Source organism: Corvus kubaryi, unplaced genomic scaffold, assembly GCF_017639235.1.
Source record: "Corvus kubaryi isolate FWS band 111438036 unplaced genomic scaffold, C.kubaryi_AGA036_p1.0 37385, whole genome shotgun sequence".
NCBI classification, from domain to species: domain Eukaryota; kingdom Metazoa; phylum Chordata; class Aves; order Passeriformes; family Corvidae; genus Corvus; species Corvus kubaryi.
The window spans coordinates 21457496-21485121 of NW_024581127.1; the positions used below are offsets into that span (position 1 = coordinate 21457496).

A 27626-nucleotide genomic window follows, 5' to 3' on the forward strand; every position below is an offset into this window, starting at 1 on the left:
AATTAAGCTTTTCCTCTCTAAAATGTTTCAGTGTTAGACTGCATTTCAAGTTGACCATGGTTTGTACCATTTAATGACAGTGAGTTCATCAAAAAGAAGAACCTAAGATCATTAATCAACTTAACCTGTTTCAGAGATTAGTCTCTTCTCACTTTTCCAATGACTTCCATAGGACTCTCTTATTTGAAAAACGGATACTATAATTTATCCACCAAGGTGATTAAAGCAAATTATGTTAATTTTTCTGCATGGTCTTGGGAGAAAAATAGTTTTTAATGCCTGTTGGAACAATAGCCCATTGGAAATCCTAAACACAACTCTCATTCAGATCTGAGATTACCTGTATGGTCTGTGCTGCATTTATTTATTATTGCTACTTATTCAAAGATGGACATTAACAAAAGTTGACCAAAAGTTTGAATTCAAAATTTCTGTTTTGAAAAAGAAGGAATATCTGGAATCAAAGTGAGAAGCAGAGGGCTGGAAAAGTATTATATCTGCTAGCAGGAAGCCTTGGAAATCACAACACAGGAAACAGGACTGTGGTTAAGCTTTAAAAAGGTTGTAAGTAAGAGCTTCAATTGTTTCTAAGCAGTTAACAGATTATTAGGGGACCAATATGCCAGAGATACCACAGTTCTGTACCGGCTGGTAGAGAAGTGTTTAAGTGCAAGAAAAAAGATTAAAAATGCATTCAAATCTGTGTAGAGATTTTATGGAAGAAAAAGAAAGTTTCATATTAACAAAATTTTTACAATCTTATTTTTGTGTTAAAAATTCAATATAAAGTAACAGAAATAAAAGAAACTGCCTCTATGTATATTTATGGATACATATGTAAAGATATATGTATATACATATATGAATATGTATCATGACTAAATAGTCTTGCATTGTAGGTATTGCAAAAGAGAGCATAAGCAAAACTTTGTGGTCACCAGAAATCATAAACCAAGTTAAACTTTCTGTGGGAATATTTGGGCCATGGTGGGTTTTTCAAAAGAGGTATTACCTGTTGCCAAGGAACCTGTTTTGTAGTTCTTCCAGAAATATTTCTCAGTAACCCCATTTTTCTTCGTTAGAAGACTTAGCCATATTTTTTTTCCTTATTTCCATTCAAAGAAAATGATACAAGAATGGCCACTTGTTTTCCTTGACAGGATTATGCTCAGCAAAAATGCTTTACATTAAAATGCTGAGCCAACAAAATCCCAATTTTATTGCACTGACATCATAACAGCTCCCTAGCAGCTGTTATACTACTATCAATATATAGCATGGATGTAATTATGATACGGGTTGGTGGTGTTATTCAGCCTAATAACTCCTTCAGAGCATATGCAGTGTAACTTTATGGCCTCACCTGGAATATTGTGAGCAGTTTAGTTCTTCACAATATAAGAAAGACATTAAGCTATAAGAGAGTGTCCAAAGGAGGGCCATGAGGATGGTGAAGGGTCTTGAGGGGAAGCTGCATGAGACTGAGGCCACTTGGTCCATTCAGGCTGGAGAAGAGGAGACTGAGGGGATATCTCATTGCAGTCGATAACTTTCTCACAAGGGGAAGAGGAGGGCCAGACCCTGAATCTCTTTTCTGTAGCAACCAGTGACAGGACTCAAGAGAATGGCCTGAAGTTGTGTCAGGGAAGCGTAAGTTGGATATTAGAAAAAGGCTCTTCATCCAGAGGGTGGTTGGGCACTGGAACAGGTTCTGGTACTGTGACCTGGGACATGGTCACAGTACCAGCCTGACAGAACTGGAAAAGTGTTTGAGCAATGTTCTCAGTCACATGGTGTGACTCTTGAGCATGTGCTCTTAGTTAGCTGGGAGTTAGACTCGATGATCCTAGTGGGTTCCTTCCAACTCAGCATATTCTCTGGTTCTTTGATATATCTCTCCAGGACTTCTTTGTAATCAAGTCACAAAGTGAAAAATTTGTATTTAACATTAGTATTTGGTAGATGTTATTCACTGTATATTATCCTTTTTACTTTTATATATATTTTATACAGGTATTCCACTTAGTCATGTTAAAAGTCCATTTTGAAGTTCTCAAGTTTGATCTAGAGAAGAAGGCATCATTGAGGAAATAAAGGAAATAGACGATTTCTTCCCTCTGTCCTCCATGATGTAAAATCCATGATTTTATGTTAGTTCTCAGGAAAAAAAAAAAAAAAGAAAAGAAAGAAACATTTTCACAAGTTTCTATTGTTTATTTATTTCCCACAAATATTTGGGCTATCAACTTGCCAAAAATCAAAGCTCAAAATGCAATTTTTTTCAGGCTTTTATGTGCAGCTGTAGGAAAATATAAAAGTAGGGGTTTTTTTATAGTCATGCATTTGAGAGGGATGAGAAACTTGGAGGCTACTAGAAACAAGATGACCCATTCTCTGTTTTTTTAAATTTGGTTTGATATAGGTGTTTCTTATTTTTCAGAATAAGATCGTGAGTAGTTGAAAATAGCCCAAAGTAAAACTTTCCTCTAAGATTTTTATATGACAAAAGACTCAGTTATTTAAGACATTTCACTCCTGCACTCTCGTATGTCTCTCTCTCTTCCTACTTGGAATGGTGATGTCAGTGCCAGAAACAGAGCTAAAGTTAGCTAAATCTTGATTTCACTCACCTGTCTCACCCATGTGCTGCCTACAAAATGGATTTAGCTTAATAAATCTAACCAGAAGAAGATACTGATTAATAACAAATTGGCATAAATGTACTCATAACTTACTTAGAAATGTACTCATAACTTACTTAGATGGAAGTCATTATGTTCATCAAAATACAAAAGCACATCTTTAAACTATTTTCTCAATAGTACTTAAAATTATACTTTCTAATTCTAAGCTTCTATCCAGCAATATTTCAATTGTCAAGCTGTGAGTTGGGCTATATTCTGTCTCTTCTTGCACCTGACAAAATGTTCCTAACAATAATTAAATTACATTTGCCGTAGATGAAAATTAAGATGAAGCTTCCACCGTGCTTAATACAGACTATATCCACTTGTATAGACACAGTAGTCCTTGTCTTTTTTGGTAGCTCTTATAGTTGAAAAACAGATGTTAATCAAACCTTTCAAATATGTAAACATAAAGGCCCATTACGCATATCCAATTTACAATGGGCAACATGGTGTAGGCCTAAGTCAGCCCTAAGCACCATGAAGCTTGGAACTTCATGCCAAACTTGCATTACTTCATCACTTAATGGTGATTATGGGGCCTGCAATGTGCTATGTCACTGCCATTGTCATGTCATTTTCTTGAGCTACGACTAAAGCTTGCTTTTATATGCTCTGTTGGATATTAGACTTTAGAAAATTTAGACAACTAGAAAACAAGTTTAATTCTCGTAGATCCTGTGTTGCTTTTTGCATCCAAACTGATTACCAGATATTTACTGAAAAGAGAGTAGATTATTTTTAGGTCCTTGTTAAAATTTTCTCATGCCATGTTCAGCTTTCCTGTTTCTTTCTAAAATAAACAAACAAAAAGCAAAAAGCATTATCAGTTGGCAATCAGAGGGGACTGAGAAAGCACTTATATCTAGTTTGAGTTTGCATCTTGTTGCCAAAGGACATAATTTAGAGAAAGGCAAGGAGAGTTTACCAGGTATAACTTAATGACTTTTGGAGCAGTGAGAGCTCAATATCATGCTGTGAGACCACATGAGCTGGTTCCCCAAGATTTTTCTTGTGTTCCTAGTCAATGGTAATGTGAAGATAAGGGAAGAGAATTTGTGTAATGTACCTTGGTGCTGCAGTCATTTGACACTAATGGTCTTGAAAGATAGACGATTGATGGTAAATTTAGTGACTGTTTATAGGCTGAGCCCAAAGGCTGAATGTGAAGTGCTAGCACCAAAACTGAGGAGAACACGATCTTATAGGACCTCAGAAAGTGTACCAGCCTTTGGTTCAATCACAAAGTCTTTCCCTGAAAATCAATTTCTTATACAGATTTATGAGAGTGTATTTCCCTAACTGCAAGGTAGATGGAATACTTCCATCCAGCCACAAGGGTGCTGAGGGAAAGAGTATTATTAGTCTCTCTTTTATGCCCTTTTGTACTGGGCTGTCACACTTAAACTGAAGAAAGAAAACCAAGGGTTTTTTTGTTTGGATGGGTTTTTTTAACGACTTCAAGACATTAACTGACATACTGACTCCAGGGAGTTCATTGTACAACTCTTAATGGCTTCATCAGGATCATATGTGATTTGTTGTATGAACTGACAGCCAAGGTATCTACATGCTGAACTAAAAGATAGGAAAAGTCTAAGGTGAAATGTTCTGAAAGCATGAGAAGGGATTTGTGAGAGAAGAGCTGAGGAGGAAGGGGAAAAGCTAACAGACTGACTATCTATTCTACTCATAAAGGCCAGTCTGTGCCTTAGAAATCTAGGTATGTATGTACTGGAAGGCAAAACTATGTTTGCTTAAACATAATCTTTTCCATTTAGCCACTACAAGTTTTGTGGAACAATGTGGTCCCAAATGGCAAGTAAGATAACAAAAAAACCCCAAAGAAGCCAAAATACTGAACAAGAAAAATAAACAAGCCCAAATTCAGGACCAAGAATGAGACTCACCTAGACATGTTTTCCTAAGTCTCCACACCACTTCAGCTTGCTTGGAACTGTGTCTGTATGTACACCAGGAATAAGAGAGAAGACATGCCTTTAGTTGTATTTATCTAACATGAAGGTACACTGAGGCTTCATATCTGTAAAATATAATTATTTTGGAAACTCATAGTGCTGTAATTCTCATAAATGCTTTTGTGGTAATGTGTGCCATTACAAATGCTGAGAAGAAAGTTGCTATATATGTCTGCTATCACAACTGTTCTGTTGCAATTGCATTTGAAATAGGATGTGCTTCAGCAATTCTAAAAATTAGACAGGTAATACAGTCTGATATACACAAAGGAATTCCCTTTTTCTTCTTAACAGATTTTGTGGTATAAGCTTCACTTAGGAACCTAATTTTATTACTTAAAAATAATTGTTTTGTCTTTCTTTATATGCTTCTGATTTTCAGAAGACACTTCTGATGCTCAAAAAGTAAGCTTTTTTTGTCCTCATGGGACATACAAATAAGCACACTCTGTCTGAGAGTTTTATGATCCTGATGCTTTGAGCATATTTCGTGTGATAGACAAGTTATGGTAAAGTGACAGCAGGGTGTCCGCATGACCTTACTGTTTTATACAGGCTGACAGTGAGAGCTACCACGAGACAGCCTTGGATATGAATTGGAAATAGTTGCAGTGAATTACTTAAAGCATTAGACTGTACATGCAGCATGGTACTAAATAAGAGAAGTGAATGTTTCTTCACATAGGCATTTGGCATTTTGCAACAAATTAATCATTAAATTTTAGATAACTGGAAGGTAGTTTACCTTCTTACATTTGTATTCCTAGGACTTGTACTTCTCCAGTATCCCTAATGAGCTGTACCAAACAAAAGTGAGGCTGACCTTGACAGGATCACAGGAGATGTGTTTAAATGGGAAGTCTGTACCCCGATTTGTTTAAGGAACATGTGACTGATAGCAAAAATATACTGAAGAAAAGGCAGAAGTGAGGGAAAAAGAAAAGAAGTCTGACTGTATTTGGTAGATATTTTTGGCTGCAAACTGAGACAATGTCATAATATGTGTTGTTGCCCAAAGGACATTGATAGTAAATATATGTCATAAGGTTAGTCTGTCCCCTGTGGACATACAAATAGACTCATGATCAAAGAAGAATGTGTGCCTATTTTATATCACTTAGAGCAGAGTGAGATTTCAGTAACTTTTTGAATAGCAGTTTTAGAGTCATGAAGTTTTGTCAAGATGTGTATGTACATCAAGATGTGATACAGGAAAAGAGTAACTCAGGTATCTTGAACTATTGAACGGGTATCACCACACATTGTGGAGATTTCTGTAGTCCTCTGAATGGTCCACCAGGACCGTGAGGTCCTTTTCTGCAAAGCTACTTTCCAGCTGGGTCGTCCCCAGCATATCCTGGTGCAGGAATTTTTACCTCACCTTATTGAACTTAATGAGGTTGTTGTCGATCCAGCTCTCCAGCTTGTTGAAGTCCCTCTGGATTGCAGCATGACTCTCTGGTGTGTCAGTCTTGCGTCATGAGCAAACTTGTTGATATTACACTCTTCCCCATTATCTAGATCAGTAAAGATGATAATAAAGAGGATCACACCCAGTATTGACTGTGAGTTTGCACTGGTGACACCTCCAATTAGATTTTGTGCTGTAGATCACCCCACTCTGGGCTCAGTCATTCAGCCAATTTTTAATCGCCCTCACTAACTGCCCACCCAGACCTTGCCTCATCAGGTTCTCTGAGGATTTTATGGGAGACAGTGCTGAAAACTGTACCAGAGTCAAGGTAGACAATATTGACTGCTGTCTGCTCATCTAGCAAGCCAGTCATTTCACTGTAGAAGTATCAGGTTGTTCTCCACACTAAAGTGACTGAACTTATTAACAGTAGGGGAGAAAAGGTACCTAATGCAAAGTGCAATGCTATTATAAGAAACACATTTAAACTAAACATTGGAAGAAGTTTTTGTGTTAACAGAGACTCCACTGAAGCTGCCCATTACATATACAGAAAAAAAATCCTATTTTCTATTTTCTGTATTTTCCCTTTATTTTTCTTTTTTTTTTAATAATATAACTTGAAACTGTGATTGCAGTCAGGGAGTAGAATTCCCAGCTCTATCTCAAAAAATAGTCAGGTACTGCATTTCCACGTTTATAATCTGCAGATTAAATTTTGTTAGGCATGAAACCATGGCTAGAGTTCATAGTGATTGGTGCCAACTTCCTGAATATTCAGTTAGTGATGGAAAATATGCAGCCTCCTCCACACTCCTCTCCGTTGCCTTGCTGTCCCTTATACCCCACAACCTTCTGTTCCTTCTATTTCAATAGTTCCTCTCACTATAATTCTGCTTCCACTTCTTATTTGGGTTATCGATGGCTTTATTTTTAAATAAACATCCAGTACAAGGAGCAAAGGTGCAGTGAAGCATAAATTTGTTGCAGAACACGTGACTCAAGGCCACTGAAAGATGCAACATTTTTCATTTTGTTTCACTTGTTCTCTCCTCTTTCAAGGTGATGTGGTTTATCTAAGGACTATACAAATAAAGCATTTAAAGGGGGCTTTTTTGGTTTATACATCATTATTAAAAATTATTTTAGAAAATTGTTCTTCCCTTACTGTAGAGTGCCATTTATTGAATTACAATCTAATAAAAAATAGCTTCTTCTGTTTATAAGAATGTAAATTGGTACCATGGGTAGGAAAAAGCATCTTGACTGCTTTTTTAAGTTATTGAGCAATGATTTTTTTTAATGCTATCCCAGAGCTGTCTACAGAGCTCTTTATTATTGTGTTGAAAAGCTGAGGTTAAAAGCAGAGTCTTCATGTCAGTGAATCGAGCCATGATTTTACAAAAAAAATTAGTCGTAAATTATATATGTTCAGTTTGTAGCATAGGAATTTAAAAAGAGAAAAGAGAGGGAGATATGAAAAAAATACAGTAAAGGTAAACAATTTTACTTTGCCAGTGGTGAATCATAAAGGTCAAGTGATCTGGCACTGCCTGCCTCTGCCCCTATGTGGTTGTACACCAGCATTTACAAAATGGAGTGAAATGAACTCTGAGGGAAAAATATTTTTAAAAATCATTGAATTTATTAGTGGAGTAAATGACATTCTACTTCAGGAGGAATTGTATTTTTCTACTAAAACTAGAGGTATGACAAATAATAAGCAAGGTATACACATCTGGCTGGGGATCAACCTTGACATACAAAGAATATCATTCAACAACTTTCTTGAAATAAATCTTATGCCTGCTGATGTCGTAGTACCTTTTGTGTCCACTACCTTGTGTGATATAAGGATTATATCAGGGTGCAGCAAAGGGTAAATTTATCAAGGATTGCATGATCCAAAAGCCACTGAAAACAATAAGATAGCTTCTTTTCACTTCAGCCAGCCTTGGATCAGGTCTATGTTGGTTATTGCTTCAGGCTGTGGATACCGGCTGGGCTTCAGAATTGTGTGACTCGCATGTGCTGTCAGGCCATGTTTTACTGAACTGGGACACCAGCTAAAAGGAGATATCTCTTTATGCCAATTACATACATTAGATGGTTCTAGGGTTCTTTGCAGACAATACATGCTTAAGTTCTTACTATGCTGCACTGAGGAGCAGTGCAAGCTGGTAAGATTAGCGTTTTCAAATTTTCTTTACACTTAAAAAGGAGATAAACTGTCAAGCATGAAGAATGTAAGTACTTCTGTCTAACAGCAGCATATTTCTGTTTGCAAAATGGAAGATTTTTTTCTAATTGAGAATTCAGTGTGAATTTGCCATTTAAACTATGTTCATAAATGCAAAGTTACTGAAAATAGTTCCCCACAAATGTATACTTAGGCTGAGTAATTATAATTTATATTTTATTTCTATAGTTTTACTTCTCAGAGAAGGTTTTTTTTCAACAGAATCTAAAAACAATCTGCTCAGTGGTAACATGTAATTTTACAGTATTTTTTAAGTTGAGCACTCTGTGCTTTATTGTCTCTCTTTAATTATGCCATAGTCAACAGCACTGCACATGGTCTTTACTGTATAATTTTCTGATCATTCCCAGAAAATATTGGAGGTGTTTGGGCTGCAACCATAGGCCAAGATTTCCAAACCTGGACGTCTGCAGTTAAAGCTTCAAATCCTTATTAAGACTCATAGATAAATATGACCTAATTTTCAGTCCTTTAGGTCTTTTCAGTTGATTCATGGCCACTGAAAGTCTTTGAAAAGTCGGTGAAATTTATGTAGAAGTAACAATATGGATTTAGAAATTTAATTTCAGATGCTTAGCTGTGGCCTAAAGAAGTGTGTTGTGGTTTCCAATATTAACATGACAATCATAACTGTCTTTTGATGGCAGGTTTACTTCTGCTAAAATCAGTGGGACCTGTGCCAGTGCCCAGCTGGGGAAGGATTTGGCATGTTATAAGGAAAATGTTTAAGTGTAAAAAATAAGGACTTGAAAACTATGGTCCAATTGTGGTGTTCCAAGAAAGCAGACAGATAATTTGAGGGATTTATGTGTTCATAATAAGAGAATAGATATTCTATTAAACTTTTGTGTGATCCATTCTTTGGCAGGATGTTGATGTTTATGAATGAGTCTTCATTGTAATCCCATGTGTTAATATACACCCTTTTACAATTCAATCTGGCAGCTACTCCAAATTCATAAATTGTCCTGCTAGATGCTTCCAAGGTCACAGTCCTTCAAAGCACTGTTTGTCAAATTGCTCTGACACACCTCCTGCTGGCAAGCCTACTCTCAGGGTGTTAATATTCCATTACAGAGCCAAATGAACTTGCAAATGGATTGCAGGCCACAATAGAAATGTCAAAAAGCTCAGGTAGATGAAGGTAACTGGTGATGATGACGGCAGGGAATCTGTTATTAGAGGCAGAAAGTGTCTTCAGAAGAAGCAGACATTGCACAGAAATTTCCAAAGTCACTCACAGAATGTTTAAGCAGCAATTACATTTTGTGGCACAATATGTAAACCATAGATTTTTGTAATATGATGATGAAAGGTCATGTCAAAACCATGAGATTTAGAAGTGCCTGTTAGCGCTAACATGCCTACAGAATTGTACCTAGAGAGAAAATTCTTAAAATGAGATAAAGGAATGTGCTAAAAATAAAACCTTTGGTTTAAGAGTAACTAATGTTGTCAGAAAAATAGCCCAGTATATCAGGCTTGATTTTATTTTCATAACTACCTTAACACAGAAACACTTAAGTACGTTTAAGTTAAAGAACCAGGGAGATCCAAGTCAAATCAGAATCATATCCTAGCTTTTTATCATTCATATACAAAGGAATTCTGAAATTGTAACTGGAATTGAGAAAGCTGTTGCATATAGAAGCAAACACACATTTTGAACTTAAAAGTTAGCAAGTACTTATTTAATATGGGCATTCAAATGAGTTTGGAAATATTCTGTCTGCATCTGTTTTATGCATTTTAAAATGCATGATAGTAAACTAAATGTGGTCACACAGTTTCTTATTGCTCTAAGACCCTCAAAAGAGATGGTTTTCAAAATTTGAAATGCATGCTTGTTTTCAACAAGACCTAAAATGAGGCAAGTGAGATCAAAGCAGTAAAGTGAATATTTATGCAGAAAAACATATGTTTAAAAAGTGAATCATCAGCTAAACCAGATACAATTGCTTGTGGGTATATTTCATATTAAAGGCATAATCAATATGACAACCCAAGTTAGACCCTGTACTAACAATAACTTCAGAAGTGTCTTTGAACTTTCTTTCTTAGACTATAAAGCACATCATTTGACTTAGACTGCTCTTTATTACATCTATACAAACAATACAAGAGTTTTAAATCTCATCAGCAGATTTATAATTTTAGTAAAACAAATAAAATTGCAAAAAAATTTTTCTGTCTTTTGCTATTTTTTTTAAATAAACTCAAAGTATAACTATGTTTCTTCAAAGATAAACTCCCTGACAATGCACTTCTCATTTCTTTAATTTATGTTCCCTAAGTTTTTCTCTCTGTCTTGTCTTGCACTCTCTCTTTTCTACACCTCACCCCTCAAACTTGACACTACAGTTTCTTAGACTTGAATGCACACCTGCTAAACTTCTAGGTAAAGAAAGTAACTTTGTATGAGAAAATGTCAGGAAAGTCAGAATCTGAAATTTATTAACCAAGATATGGCAAATGTAAATGTCAGCTTGTGTAACTCTGGGTACCTGAGGTTGCAATAGATTTTTCAGCTGTCTGGGCAATGAAAAGTGAACTTTTATTTCAATGACAATGAAATAGCACTATACCTGATATGAGAAAGTGCTCTAGCTAGAGGACATATTTCAAGCAAATTAGTTTCTACTTGCTTGTGTGTCAAAGTTTTCACATTAAAAGTGAAGTTACTATATGCAAAACACAAAAATGCATATTTTCATTGGTTATCATTCATGCTCACTTATTTGAACAATTACAGATGAAGAGCTATGTGTTATCATGTGATCATATTAAATATATTCTTCAATCTTATCTGTAAACTCTTAAAAACTGCTGACAAAAACTTCAGAACAACTCAGACTCAGGAGAACTTAATGGACATCAGTAGAGAGGAAAGAAACAATTGAAGAGTAACTTATCTCTCCAACCAGCACAGAGAGAAACACAGGAATTAAAAGTGAACTCTCACTGTTGTAGTTTAAAAACATCCTACTGCTTTAGCACAAGAGAAACAAAAAAAAGACAAACCACAAACCTCAAAAATCCTCTACAAATAATCAACCCAAAAGCAGTCTTAAAGCACAATGTACTGTCTATCTGTACTCTACTTGCTGACTTAAGTTCATTGCTTGGAGTACTATCTTAATGTACAGAGAAAAAAGGTTCCTTTAGAGCAAAACATCCCTTTTGTGTGGTCATTTCAGTGAATGTCAGAACAGGTTTTGATTACAGAAATATCAGTTTTTCCTCTCATCAAATGTAAAATCATGCTATGATAGAACAATATAAACATAGATGCCTGCTTAGAGTTGAATTTTGAATCAATGGAATTACTGTAGTCAAATAAAGTCCAACTGAAAAACAATGACAACAATAAATGTGGTAACTATTTTTCTGTCTCACCTCATATATTACATTTGATAAACAATAGAGCTGAGAACTGTTCATATCCTCAGCCACCCCCTCCTTTGTCTCTCATGCACAAGTGCATACACATCATTTACTATTTTGCAAACGCATAGTAGAACTTTCCTTAGAAATGTTTTTTCTTTCACACCTATATTTACTAAGTGAAAGAAGAATGATCATGAAAAAATATTCAAAATACGATATGTCTCATATAAATTAAAAATATATCAGCCTGTGTGTGCTGCTTTCCTAGTTACTGCCTTTTGATTACTGCTTTGGATTTCATCCTCACAGTAATGGCAATGATATGGCATTAGTTACTAGTCTTTTACTTCTTGGCCATTTATTCACTTTTTATTGTTACTGCCATAATTCTATTTCAACAAAGAGGAATAGTGAAACTAGGAGTGCAGTACTCACTGAAAGATAAAATAGGTCTTGCAAACATCTTTTCTCTTAGCAGAGCTGTGCACTGCAGTTGTAACAATACAAAGGAAACCATCACTTATATCAGAGAGCTCCCACCTCTGTGTGCTGAGACGTATGCAGAGATGCACAGTGAAAACAACTCCTAAATGAACCTTACAGTAAATGTGGTGGTATTTTTCAGAAGTTCAGTTCCTCTGTCAAGAGAATAAATATAGCTTTCAACCCCCATTTACATACTGCTCAATGGAGGAGCTTTTCTGTTGGATAATAATTACATCTGTGTTCTTGATACTAGATCACAGAGAATAGCTGTAGCTCCTCAGAAATATCTTAAGGTAAACAGATAGATCTTAAGGTAACTGAAGTTATATGTGCTTCTGAATGATCAGTAATGTATTCAGAAATAATTTATTTGTTACAAGACAAATCCTATATCAGGTCATTTAAAATTTGTTTGTAAGAAAATTTGTATCTGTGACCTACATATAGATATCTCTTTAAAATAAGGTGGATGACGGCAAGTACAAACAAACATGCACTTTATGACAAAGAGTAAATACAGTAAACATTTCATTTTCAATAGGCATTCAATAAAAAATTCTCAAAATTAGTTGCTATTCTCATTTTGTGTCTTTGTAAGCCAAATAATTATTACTGTAAGAAATAAGAACCTATAAGAAAATAATTCTTAGAGTGCTCATTGTAAAGATAAAAGTCTATAGTGATAAAATGCTATAGAATTTTCTGGTTAATAACAGTGAAAACACTACTCATGTATTCTCATTTCAATTGGCCAAGCCTGACACCGTAAGTTAGTAGATTTTTTTGATTATTATTATTTATTTTTTTAAATGGAGACATAGCTTTTACTTGAGTGTGAAAACTCTGCCACATTTGTACTTCTCATTTGACCCCTCTATTATGTTCTGCATGACTTGGAAAAAAAAGGGCAGGGATGTGAAACAGTAAGTCCAAAGCCAGTTAATAGCTTGTGATTCATTCCACTTTAATTCTTTGACTGGCATCATAGTTGAGACTAAATGGTATCACTGTACCTATCCAGTTAGGTACATGATTAAGAATTAGACTCAGAATGGAGCTAGACTGAAGGCAAGTTAGCAACTGAGATGTCTAAAATGAGCATTGAAACCCAAATCTACTCTCATCAATGACTATATTGGAAGTAACTGTCAGAAGTAGGGACAACTCTTTATTCCCTTTCTTGTAGCTTTTCCCCTGTACAATAAAGAATCTAAATATTTTTAGATAATTCACATTTTCTTCTCTAGACCAGAGGGTATTTGATTTTTCAACTTAGTGTCCTCTGCACTTACATAGCAGGAAAAGATTCTGGGCTCCTGCCCTTACTTAGGAATTTCTTCTGTGATGTACATCCATTTGATGAGAATACACAAACAGGGCTGTATCAGGGATCACAATTTCCAGAGTTGAATATCCCAGGATTTACACTTCTGACAATGTAAAGGGCTTGATCAATTTTACATAATTTGTTTTATTTGATGCAATTTTATCAGGAGTTGGGTGCCTCACACATTTGAAATATACTTGGTAAGTAGATCAGTCTTCCAGAAAATAGAATTAATGTCCAGTGGTTTTCATAGAATTTATTAAACTGAGAATTATGCTGATCTTCAATGCCTGATTCGAAAACTTGTTTTAAACCTGAGACAATTATTTAAAAGGAGGATTACAACACCAGCACCATATTGCTAAAGTAGGCTATCATTCCATGTGGAGTCTGTCACGGTACTGAAATGCCGAGGAGAAGCTCAGCCCCCACAGTGGAGTTAAACAAAAGTGTACCTCATCTTTTCACCTTTAGTAGGCTAAGGTGCAGGTTGCCAAGCTTTTAAGATAGCAAGTTTAAATATAGGCAACTCAATTCCACCTACATTCTATTTTTGGTATTAAAGTCCTCTGTAGGATTGAGCTCTAGGTTTCTGGTGGAACAGATTACATTCATTGCAAACCTTTTAATCTTAATTAGGGTTCATGCCTGAAGAAATAGAGTATCTGCCTATATTCAGATTAAAGCTAAAAAAAATTCCAACATGGGGGGAAAAAAAAAAGGAGAAAAAAGAAGAAAAGAAGAGAAACAATCTGAACCTTTCAGTCAGAGGAAAAACTGGAGGCTGATTTAAGATGTTAAAGAGAGTGAGGGCAACAAGCCAAAAACAAACCTGTCAAATCAATTTTGTGACTGGTCTTTTCTGAGAAATTGTTGTTTTCAGATGCACTTTATTTTTGAGCATTCTGACAATAAAATTACATGAGGAAGTGCTTCCTTCCCAAGACGTATTTGTCAAATTATTATTGTCAACAGAGCCATCTCACATCCATCAGATTATTGCCTACTTATTTAAATTTGGTAAGCAGTTAATAAACAGGAAGTTTGCATAAAATTGTATAAAATGATTGGAAATAGCTATTAATACTGCTTATATAAGTAAGCTATTTTTAGGCATCATCTGTGGCACTATTTTGTTTAATCATAAATAGAAAACTCTAAAAAATAATTATAATATTACTTTTGATGAATTTTTGGAGAGAAATAGTAAAGAGAGTGATAGCAGAGAAAATATATTTCTGAAATATATTTAAATTTCAGCACAATCATATTCAAAATTTGAATGTAAAAAAATTAAAGATTAAAAGACTATCACAAAATACTTGGGGTTTATGAAACTTGATTGCTGAACAAAATATCTTTTTCATTCCTAGGATAAACCCTCTTTTTTTTTTTTTTTGTTCAAATGCATAGTCAACAACAAAATGCTCAATTCTATATATAAATTAAAATTTAAATTATATTTCTAAATTTTAATTATTTTTATTCTCCATGTTCCAATTAGATAATTTCACTTAAATAGGCCCATTGCATTTTGTGATGCACTTTTAATATACAACCTTATTGTCTTGCCTTTTGTCCCAGTCACAAAATGAAAAATGAACTAGAAAATAATAACTTCAAAGAGGAGAAGAAAGAAAAGGTTCAGTTAGATCAGACATACGTTTACCTCTGATAAGTAGTAAGGTGTAGAAGTTAGGTGTGCTCCAAAAATGGCTTGAAATACTGAAATCATGCTGCCATTTAGCACACAGATTAAAAACAAAGCCAAATGTAGTCCTCTAATAACTTGGGATTGGGCAGTTTTCTGGTTACTGACTCAAAAATTTGTTTCTGCACTTTCTATGTATATAGGAGAAAATTAAAGGTTCCAAATCTCCGCAGTTTCAGTCTTAAACTAGTTAACCCTAACTAATTTGAGAGGTGAAATTTCTGTAATATATTAAGTATACATAGTCAGGATATGTTAAGGAAACCTTGAGGAGTGGAACCAGAGACCTGGGCACAGAAGAAGGAAAGTGAGAAAACATATGCTCCTGAATGTGAAATGAGGTAACATAGCTGTCACTTAATACATTTTCAGGACTTTTTCTAAAGCAAAATGGGAATTAGTTTCCTGCCTTGTACTGTGTGCATACCCACTGTATATGTGAATAGACACATAGTTTGAACACTACTGACAACCTTTGACATGATGCAGAAGACCACTAACTAAAAATCTCAAGTTCATTCCAAAGAATATTCCAGAATATCCATAAGGAACTGGCATGAAACTTTCCAGAAAAATCATAAGTGTTTGAATTCACAAAACTGGTTTATAGCCCATCAGTTTTAACTCCAGTGCTGAAGCAAACACAGTGACTTTGGAAGCCAATTTCTGAAAGCAGTGACTTTTGAGATTGAAAATAAAAACGAAAAAAATTCAAAATTCACAGACTTAATTGTCTCTCAGTCTAATCATGTCCAATACAATTCACACATGATTTCCTTTAATCAACATCTATGTTATACAATGTATGAGAAGGCTTCCTTGCTCCACTTCCTGGCCTACATTCTAAAGGGCAGTATAAGTTTAGTCTTACAGATCTTAGGAGATCTAAAGCAGATTTAGAGGTGTTGGCCCCATAATTAATTTGCTCTGAGCAGATCTAGCTTGTCTGAGAGCTCTGCAGCTTTCCTGAAAATCCTTTCTCAGGACGAAGTTTATAGAGACTTCCAGTACAGCAATCACAGCAATCCAAAAATTACATTTGTGTAAGGTGGGCAATGGTTCAGGTGGCCAGGTGTGTACTGATATGCTGCAGTGGAACTTTTTAGTGTTCTAGTGACTGTATTATCATCATTTGGCTGCCTAAGCTGCAAAGAATTTTTTTTTTTTTTTTTTTGCATGTCATACCATTACTTTTCCCCCCATTTTCTACTACTGTATGAATATAGCAACAGAAAAAAATAATTTAATTTGATTATTTAAAAAAGAAAAATTAAGAAATTAAAACATAAATCTGGAAACTTTCCAAATAATAATGTATGGCTGGGATATCTTAGAATGGAACTTTCTGAGCCCTCTGTAAGTTTCAAGTGAAAAAAGGCCATAACTAAATGGAGTTTAATTTCTCCATTGTGGATTAAACCCAAGTCATAAAATGTCACCAAGGAATACAAATACGCTTACTCACAGCATTTGTTACTAGCAGTACTGAAGTAATTTTATCATGTTTCCCACTTAGGAAAACAGTTGACACTCAGCTTGGGTGAGTAAATTGGTGTATTCCTGGCTTTACGTCCAGTGGTCTTTCTGTTATATGACAGCTGATTCATCACAGATGAATCTCAGACATATACCTAAAACACATCTCAAATTTAAATTATTGTTATATTTGCCATTTTTTCCCCAGATTTTGAATAAGTTTCCAGTTTTTATTTGAAATATGAGGGTGTTCATGATATTATATTACTTGTAGCATTCTATAATAGAGGAACTTTCAATTTATTTTTTTTCACCATTATTAGAGGCAACTGAAACTGCCTCTTCCTGCTTCCATTTGTGCTTTTCCCAGTTTTGGTATTGCATTGTTACCAACTCTTTGACGAGTTGCTCAGCTGTAGCTTTTGTGTAAATGTATGAGCTGGAGATAATTGCCATTTTTTAGATAGTTTTGTTGTTATAATGTCTCCATCTTGCAGAAGTTTGCACACATTGCCTTTTAGACACAGAACTGTTTTATCCAAGCTAGAAGACAGACAACCTTACCTACATAAGGATGTTTTAATATTCTGACCAAAGGAGATATCTTGAGATAGACTCTGGTTTCCAAGATTCTTCTTAGGTACATATCAGTCCAGCTTCTTTTTAAATAACATAATGGAGGGTGGGGGGATGAGGGTAATTCTACAGAATATGGACTTTTGCTGGTTTTTTTCTTACATTGCCTTTGTCATTGTGCTATTTCAGAAAGAAGTAGCCAAATGTTGGAGCTTGTGGTGCCAAAGATGGTAAACTCTCAGAGAAGATTAAACCTTTTGATATCAATTATCCAAGCTTTACCAGAGAACAAGATAAATCTTATGAAAAGGAAAAATGGGCTTTTTAAATTCCTTTGGACGCATGGAAACAAATGAGAAAACTCAAACTAAAACTCCTCAGGCGCTACTGAATCCCTGCTGATAGCAAGTAAAGTATATCAAAAGCTAATGCAATCCTCTTTCACTACTCCTCTGGGAAGAAATGGAGTTTTCAAAAGCTTAGTTTGAGTCAAAAGTCCAGTTCAATGGTTCATGACCTTTTTAACAAATCTGGACTGAGTTTTGGTTTTATATTGGTAGAGTTAAATACTTCATTTTTTGAATGTGTAGTTTAATCCTCATGACCTGCATATTTTGATCATTTTGCAACCTACTTTCATTTTGGTTTCTACTCCTGTGGAGTATTTAAAGTCCTTTTTGTAAGAAATTTTCTACATAGCGCTTTCTACTTTTTATGTTTCTACTTATTGAACCTGTTACACAGTTCAAAGCTGAGATATTCCAGAAAATGTTTGTTCAATGTTTGTATAGACAACTACCCAGCAGCAAAGACAAAATATCCCAAAACTCAGTATTCAGTGGAGCTCAAACTTACTGCATTCAGCATTTGCCACTGAAAAACATTCAGCTCAGAATCCTGTGTATTCGAGACTTCAAATCTTAAATAACCCCTTTTAATTTTTTAAATTTTATTTATAATCTTTGGTATAAATCTGTAACAAGCTGTGGATAGCTATTTGTACAAAAGAAGTGTATTTTGTGCTGCTGAGTAATCAGCTCTATTTTGTCCATGCAGATTTTAACACCTTTTTATCTCACTCTCTAAAGGTGACTCTTTTAGAAAGTGACAAGTTTTGCAGCCCAACAGAGGCATGGCTGTTGCAATTTGATAACCCTATGTCCAGTCAGCAGTGAGGCTGAGCCTGTATTTTAAATATGTATACTCTCCCTCTGTATGTTTATATTTGCGTGGTTCAGTACATATAGATCAATACAGATATGAACCACACCATACTAACTCAAATACAACAAGCAGAAGTGGCCTGATCCTGTTCCCCTCCTGGTTGATCAAGGAAATTATACACATATATAAATGGTGGTGGTCTCTGGATCCTAGTCTAGTGCACAGCCAGCACATCAACATATGAACCCCTAGTGTTCACAGCCCCATTCCAGTTGCTGATACCCACACATAAAAACAAAACCCTGGTCACATGGATGCAGAGACACATGACCCCTTAATTTCCTCCAGTAACAAACCTTAAACAGTCTATCAAGTAGCTGGCCCATGGGTCCCCTCATTTCCCACTTTGCCTCATGCCCAAACATGCTCCCTGCTTGAATGGAACTCACAGGTAGGTGGTTTGGATCTGTGGCCTTGCTCATAGCCCTCCCTGAGATCCCCTAATCTCAATAGCTAGACAGGACCAACTGTCTCTCCAGTAGTCAGTCTCAACACCTCTGTACTCTCCTGTATTTGAGTAAATTTATGGCACTTCTGATACCTGATTCCCATCATTTTTATTCCACTCATTATCTAGTCCACCCTGAAGTTCTCTAGGAAATCGCAGGCACCTACATGCACACCCGTGTACAGTTTGCACATGTTCGTGTCTCTTCTGCTTCTGGCACCACAGACACAAACACCCTCTGGTCTCTCCAGCTGCTGCACTGAGACATCCACATGTGCACATGCATTCCCAATAGAGTCCTCACTCAGGAAAGCAGATAGAAAGGCAGTCTTTTTGGAATAGAGAATTGACTCATTGACTAGGAACAGGCGACGGCTAGACAAGCATAGATTCTCTTCTTATCCAATACCAGCCCATTTTATCTCCTTATCCCTCTATTTTCCTGCTTTTCTAACCACTTTGATCTCTCCCTTGCCCCACCTTTGGCTCCTGCCCAGAACATTCCATTATCTTGTGCAGTCCCACAGCACTCTTTCTTGGCCCAGTGAGTGCCATCTTCCAGATCAGGGAGCTGCCCCTGTGGACTCCTAGTGTCGGGATTCACCGAGCCCATAGGGCTCATAATGCTTCCCTGGGATAGCCCCAAGGGACAAGGGAACAGGGGCTCATGTTTCTGACTCAGGGTAAAGAGATTTCCACGGGCAAAATTAGCATTTAATCACATAAGCTAACAGAATTCACTGGGTAGAATTTGTTGTGAATCTCCTGGTTGGATCAAAAATAATATATATTAGTTAAATTGTATGATCACTTCATTTCTCTTTGTAGAGAAATCAATGAGGAGACTGAAGATAAGGTAAAGCTCCTATCATGATGGTGACTTCTACAGACTCATTACCTCTGCTAGAGTAAAACAAAGATTTTTTAGAAGAATGGCTACAACAGCACAGGTTGAGCATTAGCTGAGAAACTTAACCAAAATTACTAAGTTTCTATGGACAATTTTTGAAAATTAACTTAAGTTTTATAACAATATTTTTGAGCATCGCTTCTAAAATATAAGTTAATAAAGGACTATAGGTCTGCATTAAACAGATTATACAGAAACAAAAGCAGAGTTTTATGATGTATTCAAATGTTATACTTTTATACAGATTCTTAGTCAATAAGGATAATTGAAATTAGATGAATGAAATTTACTTTACTGACAACTACATGTCTTACTGGACAGAAAGGAAACCATTGTGAAATATATGTTTTCTGGAAACAGCATAAAAAATGTTTCATAAATAATCCAGGTGTCATCCTAGATAAAGGTAATAGACTAGAATCCATGGACAAGCTCTTGCAACTGTATGCATATAAGATTTCTGATTGACAATGTCTCTCTAGTCACACCATATTTTTCTTCCAAGTGCAGTGTATTTGCAGTTTGATTAAATAGATATGTGCTCATTCAATAAATACATGAAACATCACAAGCAAAAGTAAGTCATAAACTGATACTAAAATCATATTTAATGATAAAGTAAGTTTTACATGTCTTCCTTAAATTTTTACTTCTAGTACAGGTGATTTAATTATGAGTTGTAAAAACTACCTTATAAGTCCCTTAACTTAAAAAATGAAAGGCTTGAAATTATCTGGTTTAGGCATTTTTGGGGGTGGGACCAAGTAGTGGCTTTTCTTCTTTAAAACCATTTTTGAAGAATGAAATCTTTAATGTTTTCTCAGGTGTCTCTGGTGATTTATCTATTGCTTTCCTGGGGCACCAGAGAAACCAAGAACAGGTGTCCAAGAGTTACACTGAGATAAATATTATGTGTGGCTTTTCAGTGGACCTCAGCAAACAAATCTCAAAATGGTATATTCCTTGATTTTCTGAGAGCAGTTCACACACATTTCAGATATATTCTTTATTCAGGGCCATTTGAGTAATTCAAGACTTGAGCTTAGATTTTGTCTTTGTTACTTGAAAACAGGAGGTTTAAAAAAAATTATATTTTTATATATCTATATATGCTTATAAATTCACAAAAACTTCATTAGTTTAATATGTCTAATTATATAATTCCTAGCTTGCAAATGAATGAGAAGAGTACAAATCAATTTGTTAAATACTAATGTGCTTAACCTCAGTTCTAGTTATTAGGAAGTATTTGGGGCTAATGATAGTAAGAAATGGTTTAAAAACAAAATTTTATTGGTCATGACAGGATATAAGGTATTGAAAACTGGTGTTGGAATATGCATACTTCTTTGCTATGCATTTTTATTCCATTTTGTTTCACTGCTGATCAGTTAATAAACTATTATGTACCTGTGGTTTGAACTTGTTCCACATTCTTTTGTCTTTTACCAGCACTGCAGACATGACTGTTATAGTGAACAAAATGAAAAACAAACAAACATTTTGAAGGCCGAAAATGCTATTTTTGCTTTTTTGTATCTTTTACAGTTTTGCCTTTTTTTTGTATCTTAAGAAGTAGACTTGCTGAGTCAAAGAAAGCTCCTTGTCACACTACATAAATAATTCCTGTCCCTAAGGTTAGCCAGGCAAGTGGAAATTATTCATTTCTAGTCTCCAATATCCACTCTCACAGCAGTGTCTATGACTCCTATGGTTCTCATTCTTGCTAAGGGACTTTATAGGTGTGGCTCTCTCTAGCACAACATTTTAGCATAGAAAGACTTCTGATACTATGGGATTCCAGCATCACTCCTATAAACTGCAGAAGTGCTATTGTTCTGCACCATAGCACAGGGAATTGAAACACAAAGAAGCTGTTTCACCTCAGATCCCAAGGCCACATCAGTACCAGATCTGGTAGCTGGGGTTTAGGAGGAGATGCTAAGGGTGCAAAGGGTTGTAAGCTCAGGGTTGCAAAGGTATGTGGCTCAAGCTACTTGTGTTGCCAGTGTAACAGAAGAACTTGGTTACAACCCAGAATCCTTAGGCCTGCATTTCTTTCCCTGGAATTAGCTCACAAAGTCCAAACTGAAGTAAAAATATAAATTGCCTTGCCAACAGATGGAGAATATTTGCTGATTAACAGCCTGAGAAATCTTGACAATGTGGAGACCAAGCTTGCGGTACAACCAGTATCTAAACCTGAACAATCAGCCTGTGCCATAGAGGATAAAAAATTTTCTGAAGAAAATCTTTTCAGACTGGGAAAAGTCATTGATCCCTAGTAAGGTATTCAAGACAAGCAGTGACATGTCTGAATTAAACTCTCCTTGAATTTGAATTCCACTCCTCGGTATGGGTGAAATTCTTGGCTATCTTTGTTCAACAGTAGTTTTATTCTTGAGTTAAATGGAGAATAAATCTTTCACTGTTCGCTATACCTCGTCCTATGTCCCTCCAAGAACAGTTCCTTCATTTCCTTGCCTATGATAGAAGCAAAGGCTTGCATAAACTTCAGGTTTAATACAGAAAAGGAATTGCATTATGCCATGTTCTTGAAGATTTCTATTCTTGAATTAACAAAGTCTTTTTCTGAAGAACTAAAAAACATTATAGGGGATATTTAGTAATACCTTAGAAGAGAGTTAATCGAAAAATGTAACTGACTATGAAGATGGTGACAATTTTAATGGTGTTAGGCAGACACTTCAAGTAATTTTTTTCATATAATTTTAAACCTAACTTTTCCTATAAGCTGATAAGACAGCTACTCTGTATTGACACACTTTGACTAGAATATATTTCTCTCTTTTTTTTAAGTGTTAAACTATGATAGGTGCATTTGTTCAGTAAAAAAAGCTTTCATGTGAAATGCTGCAAAACTTGCAGGCATATGAGTTTTATTTTGATGATATTTGGAGAATCTATAGTTCTTCATGAGCTATTAAACCTATTAATAACTGGGGAAAAATTTCTGGGGGAAAATGTATTCCTCCTTAAATATTTTGAAAGGGAAAGTAATGGTTATTTTACAGGATTATTGACATTGCAGTGAGTACCATTCAGTGATTAAAACCTCATTGTGAAGGCTACTATAAAGCCTATTCCAATGCCATTCACTGAACTGTTGATTTTAGTGATTCAGGTTTCTAAAAAATCTTTTACCTTTTTTCAAAGACACTTGCCACTCAAAAACCTATTGCAGAGAAATATAAGTGGAACATTCAGCATTCATTTCTAGCTTGCTTTACATTTCTTGGAGGACAGATAATATCATCAGGACATCAGAAAAGTTATAAATTTTCACCCAATATCCTGTTTTTAAATTGATGGAATATTTTCAATGTAGAGTATGAAGCTATAAAACATAAAGTATGCTAACTTAAGTTTCAATTAATTTCAAGTCATCTTTTCAGAATGAGTTATAATATTGACCTCTGCTGAATCATATGACAGAAACTGCTCTGAGAGAGAGGAGCTTAGAGGATAGGAGGGAGGCATTTTGCTTGGTTTTGTTTATTTCATTTGGTTTTTGAAGGGCTACAAGGTAGAAGCATCCTGGGATTCAATCCAAAAAAAAAAAAGAACTATTTTAAAAAAACAAAACCCAAATTGTCTCGTGAAAATAAAAAAAATCTTGATTATATCATTCCATCTGTGTTGATTTCACTGTGAACTCTACATGTATTTTTGTAAAGGCACTTTCCAGGGAGATAATCAAATTAAGCCGCTCTATAGTAAGAAAGCTACTATATATTCCTAGTCATACTTCCTTCAAACATGATACACACATTCTTCACTGGAGTCATGCTGCTGATTATACCCTGAAATCACTTTTAAATTAAGGTTCATTGGATCAAGGCTGTGGGCTTTCTGTTGTTGCTGTTCCTGGTTTTGGTTTATTGGTTGTTTTTTTTTATTCCAGATGAAGTCCACAAGACTTTAGAGGTGTGTCATTGCATTGGGAAATTGAATTGTTGAAAACATGTCTCTTCTTGATAAGGATCTGGATTATTGTCATACAGGGTTTTTTTGCATATTTTTATGGTATTTGTTACATTCTCAACTGGGGACAAAATTTATGTTGTTTTGAAGACTGGATATGCATAAGACCTTAAGAACCTGATATTTAAATGCATTGAGTTCCTCCAAAATGTATTTTTTTGAACAGCAAGAGTATGCAATCTTCTCAGGTTTACACAGATTAAGAGACTACTAAACTCTAGCAATTTAAACTGGTACTCTGAATAAGTAAGATTTTCTTGAAGTATGGATTAAAAAAGACAGAAAAATACAACAAGATTTTCACATCAGCTAAACATTGCAGTTACCATGATGGTAGAGCGCATTACATTCTAGTAAAAGTAAAGAGAATTTATATGACATATTAAATCCAAAGATTAGGAGTCTAAAAACATTACTTGTTGCGGGAAAATAAAAGAAAACAAAGCATTGTCATATCATTTCAAAGTTAGGACTGACTTGCCACAAACAAACAGAACTGAGCATTTGATTTAAATGGAGCAAGTCAGATGTCTCAAATATAAATAGATCTTGTCATTTAACATGAAATATGCTTTACAGAACCAACTGAGCTCCCTTATACTTACCTATGATTAAAATACCCAGAATGGGATACTCTGAATGCAAAACTGGTGAGGATTTATAGGCATGTGAGGATAAATATTTTCTAAGTATCTCAGATTCTCTAGAGCTATCTTTTATTATTTATATTTAAGTCAGAATGTCATTTACAGTTCTAAAAAAAATGCCTGCATTTAAAAGTTTATGACTTTTTTTGTCATAAACTTGGGTTTAGAAGCAGAAGTTCTTGTATAGACAGTCTACCACAGAAATAAAGTTTTGGTTAGACACAGGAAAGATACCCTTTGAAAATAAGCAGAAGAGAGATTTGAAGTGGGAAAACACCTTCCTTTTTATGTCTCATGGAAAAATGCACTTAAATTTTGCATTAGTTTATTTTATAAGTGTTACACTGGTAATTTTAGCAGCTGGAATGAGTCTGGGAATAAACACTTTTAAACTTTTTTCTTTTTTTTTTTTTTTTAAAGTGGTTGAAAATCCAAGAGATTCACAGAACTTTATTTAAAATTACAGCTTACACTGAACTGAGTTCTACGCACCAGCCTTCTGGGAAACTGATTCAAAGTCCAAGAATAATAGAATATCCTGAGTTGGAGGGACCCATGAGGATCATCTAAGTCCAACTCCTGGCCCTGCACAGGACACCTCAAGAGTCACACCATGTACCTGGCAGCATTGTCCAACCACTTATTGAATTCTGTCAGGCTTGGTGCCATGACAACTTCCCTGGGGAGCCTGTTCCAGTGCCCAACCACCCTCTGGGTGAAGACCCTTTTTCTAATATCCAATTTATCCCTCCCTGACACAACTTCAGCCCATTCCTTCGGGTTTTGACACTGAAGAGATCAGTGTCTGCCCCTCTGCTTGCCCACGTGAGAAACCTCTAGACAGCAATGTGATCTCCCCTCAGTCTCCTCTTCTCTAGGGTGAACAAGCCAAGTAACCCCAGTCAATTCCCCTCTGGACCCTTCACTATCTTTGTTGTTCTCCTTTGTATGTCCTGTAATAGCTTTATAACCCTATATTGCTCTGCCCAAAACTGCACATAGGACTCAAGCTGAGGTCCAGGATATGGTTGGCCCTCGTGGGTCAAGGTTTGTTTCTTTCTCTTTAAAAAGTAAACTAATAACTTCTTAAGTTTAAAAATTGTGTCAGCAATTCTTTTCATAAACATTTTGTGTAGGAAATATAATTTTTTTTTCATTAGCTACAAAATAGCTTTGAATATTAACAAATTTGCTAGGCCTGGAATGATGAAGGCCTATGGATTTCATCATAGTCACAGAAGCAATTTGGAAACTATGACATGATGTGAAGGTAGAGGAACATCGCTTTTTGCTGTTTGGTCTTAGAGTTTATACTAAATGGTCAAATACATGAGAAAATTTGTGAGCATTTTTTTATAAAATAAGCACCTATTGAAAAATTGTTTTCTTTTGAGTAAAATCAGCAAGATAGCAAGAAAAATGGAACATGGTGATAAAGGAATTTCACTGATGTTTGTACATGTGTATCTGTGGAAAAATATACCAAAAGTTAGGAAGATAAAAGATAGTGGCTCTTTGAGTAATTCTCTGTGCCAGAAATGTTCTATTTTCCCTCTGTCACTGTTGTTGACATTTGCTTTTGAATAGAAATGTTCTTTCTCTTTCCACTTTAACTTTATTCTTTATTCTTCAGCAAAATCAAAACACTATGTTTATGACATAGTAGTCTACTGCTTGGAAATAAGTGAACTGTCAAAATGTTAACATGATGAATTCATTGCAGGATCACAGAGAAAGATCATGTGGGTGTGTGAGGAAGAACAAAACCCTGATAATTAACAGAGAGGGTAGAGAAATATTAAAACTTTTAAAAAGTTAATGGCTCTAATTTCAAGGAATGTAAATGTAAAGCATTCCCCACATCATGAAAGCAAGTCTGCTTTGAAAAACATTTCTGCTGCTCGACTCAGCAAGGCACTTGGAGTTCATCCAGAAGCAGAATCACTGCTCTGAGCTGTTGTACTGCTCCTTTTACTTTTGTTCATTGGCACTTGACACACCACTCTGACTCTTTAGTCTATGTTGCCAGAAGAAAAGCTTTCCAACTGCTCTGTGACTGAATATGCTCTGGAGGACTGGAAGTTGCTTATGGAGTTAAGTATAGCCTGTATTTCCAATTTCCGTAGGGCTAAAGCAAACTTCAGATTTGAGAAATCAAGATATCTTGATAGACTTGGGACAGAGTGGCTGGAAAGCTGCCCAGCAGAAAAGGAACTGGGGATGCTGGTTAACCACTGGCTGAACATGAGCCAGCATATGCTCAGGTGGCCAAGAAGGCCAGTGTCTGGCTTATGAGAAGTGGCTGAGGGAGCTGGGGTTGTGCAGCCTGGAGAAAAGGAAGCTGAGGTGAGACCCTTCCACTCTCTGCAACTAACAGAAAGGAGGTTGTAGCCAAGTGGGGGTCACTCTCTCCTCCCAAGTAACAAATGATAAGACAAGAGGAAATGGCCTATGGGGAAGATTAGATTGGATATTAGGAAAAATTTCTTCCTCGAAAGGGTCGTCAGGCATCGGAATAGTCTGCCCAGGGAAGTGGTAGAGTCACAACCCCTGGAGATACTCCAAAAACGCGTAGATGTGGCTTAATGGTGGACTTGGCAGGACTATATTTGCAGCTGGACTTGATCATAAAGGTCTTTTTCAACCTAAATGATTCTATCATTTTATGAAGCTATAAGATATTGTGTATATAAAAATATGTAATGTGTAATACATAACATATTATAGAATATTTTAAAACAGTTCTTTTAATTCCTCTTCACAAGTCATCATCAAGCATAGACCTTTTCCCTAAACTGTTTGCACCCATCCTATGCACATGATACAACCTAGAGGAGCTAAAGAAGCCTAAAGATGTACAGTGAGAGTGCATAGCTTATTTGCTTTACCAGTCTGATCTGGAAAATTGAAACTGCTAAATATTACAAGGAGAATTATTTTCCTGACAATCAAAGCAAAGTATTTTCATCTTATCTGTTCATTTGAACTTAAAATTTTCCAAAATCTTTATTTTTCATTCTCATCTAAGATTAACTCCCAGCCTAGCAAATATTCTTGTATAAATCTGATTTCACACATAAGAAAAATAA

At 35.5% G+C, this 27626-nt stretch overlaps 1 long non-coding RNA gene across 1 annotated transcript; it reads left to right on the forward strand.

Moving 5' to 3' along the window:
• The first annotated feature begins 1334 nt into the window (after positions 1-1334).
• LOC121668605 lies at positions 1335-25148 on the forward strand. The gene is made up of 3 exons (XR_006017486.1): positions 1335-1345; positions 5799-5804; positions 25056-25148. It is a non-coding gene; the product is annotated as an uncharacterized LOC121668605 (long non-coding RNA).
• The last annotated feature ends 2478 nt before the right edge of the window (positions 25149-27626 follow it).